Genomic DNA, 3,182 nt, shown 5'->3' with positions numbered 1-3,182 from the left:
TCGTGTTGTCTAAAGCAATATGGTAGCATTCCCGGGACATACACTGCTCTTCTCGTATGCTGAATATTCCTCATGGAGTTGGGAATTTGACTACTTGGTATAAGATGGAGGGGACGACCTTCATGGGGTGTATCCACGGTTGCCCCACTATGGCGTTGTATGCGGTGTCTTGGTCCATGATGTGAAATGTTATTTCCAAAGTTATGCCGCCGGCCAAGATGAGGAGGGTAATTTCCCCGGATATCCGTTCAACTGCATTGTTAAAGCCAGTTAGTGTGATACATCGCGGTACTATATTATCCTCGAGTTTCATTTGGGTAAGCACTCGGGGATGGACAATACATGTGCCACTTCCGTCATCTATCATAATGCATTTAACATCAATATCTAAAATTTGCAGAGTAATAACAAGGGCGTCATTATGAGGAAAAGCCAAATTGTCGGCGTCCGACTTGTCCAAGATGATACTTTCTTCGAGTTTGTCATACCGTTCGCGAGTGATAGATCGCTTGAATTTGTGGGTAGTGGTGAACTCAACGCTTTTGATAGAGGCATCGTCGACGGTGATCATGTTGATGGTACGAGCTGGTGAGGGTGATTTGGGCGGTCCTTGATGTTCGCGTCCTCTAGCAAATTTGGTTATTCCCTTATTACTTATCATCTCTTTAAAGTGTCCTTGTCATAGCATATTCGTGACTTCCTGCCTTAGGGCGATGTAATCTTCCATATTGTGTCCTCGTTCTTGGTTGAACTCATAGAGGGCGTCGAATTTTGTGGTGTTAGGGTCCCATATCATCTTTGGCGGACACTACACTTCTGGCTCGAGCTTCTCTAGGGCGTAGACTATCTCTGTAAGTGATAAAAATAATTGTGAGCAGATAATAGGGGGCATACCTCTGCCATTCTGATAGGTTTTCGTCCTTGGTCTGGATGGACCTTCTTCGTAATGGGGGGAGGGGGCGGCGATCGTTCTGATATATGGTTGGTAGCATTTCCTATTAGGTTGCAGAATTGGATGATATCTTCTGGCATTATCTCTTCGATCCTTTCTTGATTCCGCTTGTACTGAGGTTAGTCGGTGGGTTGGTCCGTTGAGGTCATCCTCATCTGCACGGACTTCGGCACAATAATCATTGTGGATTTCATCCCAAGTGGTTGAGGAATACTTCATCAACCAACTCAACAGTTTCCTCGTTGCCCTTGAACCATCCCTGCTCAGCCTGTTCTGAAAAGCTGCGACTACCATCCCTTTAGACGCGTTTGGCAAAGTCATCCTTACTTGGCTAAAACGGGCGAGGAAGTCCTTTAGCACCTCTCCCAGAGATTGTTTAATAGCAAATATGTCATTCACTCTCGCCTCGGCCTTTTTGGCTCCAACGTGGGCCGTTACAAACTTGTCAGCCATTTCTTCAAAGGTCTCAATGGAGCGTGCTGGTAGCTGTGAATACCAAGTTAATACCCCTCTTGTGAGGGTTTCGTTGAACTTCTTCAGCAAGATGGAAGACACCTGTTCTTTGGCAAGGTCACATGATCTTAAGGGTCGGTTGTGCCATCATATATCCTGAGTTAGGGTGGCATTTTAAAGGTTTTTGGCATAGCATGTGGGGTTGCATCATCACTGTGTGGTTGTTCGATGAACCGGCCGGCATCCCTCTTCGGCAACAGCTTGGGGGCGCCCGGTGTTTTGTCGACCCTTTCCTCGTGCTCTTTCATTTGATCTCGGAGTGCCTTGTTCTCATTTTCCATTTCTTCCATCCTTTTCAGAATGGCTGCAAGGGCGTTGTCACCTGCACTATCAATGACATTGTGAGTAATACTTGTCGTTGCATTGCTTGTCCGCTTGTGGTATCGTGCCTGTCCTTGTGTTCTATGTAGTCGTATCCCGAACGGGCTTGTTGAGGACGCTGGTTAGCATGTCAGTTAGCCACGCTTCGAGGAACTTTTTTACAGGTGGGGGTGTCTCTTCCCCCACAGATATGGAGGCTTCCTTACCAAGAAATTTTGTGATATTGCTGTGAGGGGCGGTGACCCATCTCGCCTAGGGGAGGCACTAGGCGTCGCGCCTTCATCTACCGTTTCTCAACTTTCGTTGATGACATTCATGAGGTTGATTGGGAGGTCACTTATTATTCTCGTCCTTTCTTCTCGGTTTCCTGCTATGTTGGGATTTGTGCACACAAAGAAAGAAGAACTCGGATTTTCTTGCTTTTTTTTTACGTTAGTGACTCGTGACAATTGTAGATCTAGAAGAAACTAAAAACATTAACTAGAAAATTCCTACAGACTGCGCCAAATTGTTTGACAAAAAATGTGACTCTTGGTTCAAATAAATAAATTTATGTGATTATGGGTTAAACCTAGTTAATAATAATTTTTCTTGATGTGACTTCTGAAAGAGTGATCAGCGTCAAATAGATCTAGTAGAGAGGTGATAACAGTATGCAATAACTATTTCAAAAAGCATGAGCAATAATATAGCATTTAATAGCAATGAATAAAAATAAATGACATTTAAGTAAATAGGAGGAATGATTCACCCAATAAATGATGAACTAGATGGTTGTTTCATGTGACAAAGAAAAGTGACAAACAAATTCTTGAATTTTCAAATTATTCTCGGATATGATGAAAAAATATGGAATAATATCGACAAGAATTTTGGTGAAAATGTGGTGTTTGTATCTTAGTAAAAGGGAGAGAGAATCTTCTGCCAAAGTCTGTTCTTACAAATAAATATCACATGTCTTATATCATTATCTCTTTTTCTATTTATATTAGACATATTCCTAATAGTACAAGTGTAGTGAATATCTAATAGAATATTCTCTTAAATATCCTATTTTGAAAACTAGTCGTTACGGCTTCATCAACGGTGCTCGACTTCGACCATTATCAACACTTCGATCACGACTCTCGTCGACTCTTCGGCTATGAGTCTTACTGCTTCCTGCTCTACCTCGATTAACGACGGCTCGAGAATTCTTTCTTTAGTATTATCTTATCTTAAATATTCTAGGGCAGATTTTGACACTTATACATGGTTCATGTCGATTCATGTTATATTACATTGCATTATATTGTATTGTATTATTTAATAAATACAATATCTGAATAAATTGTATTGCTTGCTATTATTTTTATATGCAGTAGTTGAAATCATTAGGGGTATATTTAAACTTTTT

Source organism: Nicotiana tabacum, chromosome 18 (genome assembly GCF_000715075.1).
Source record: "Nicotiana tabacum cultivar K326 chromosome 18, ASM71507v2, whole genome shotgun sequence".
Classification (NCBI taxonomy): domain Eukaryota; kingdom Viridiplantae; phylum Streptophyta; class Magnoliopsida; order Solanales; family Solanaceae; genus Nicotiana; species Nicotiana tabacum.
The sequence above is the reverse complement of the archived record's forward strand: the minus strand, read 5'-3'. Positions refer to the sequence as shown.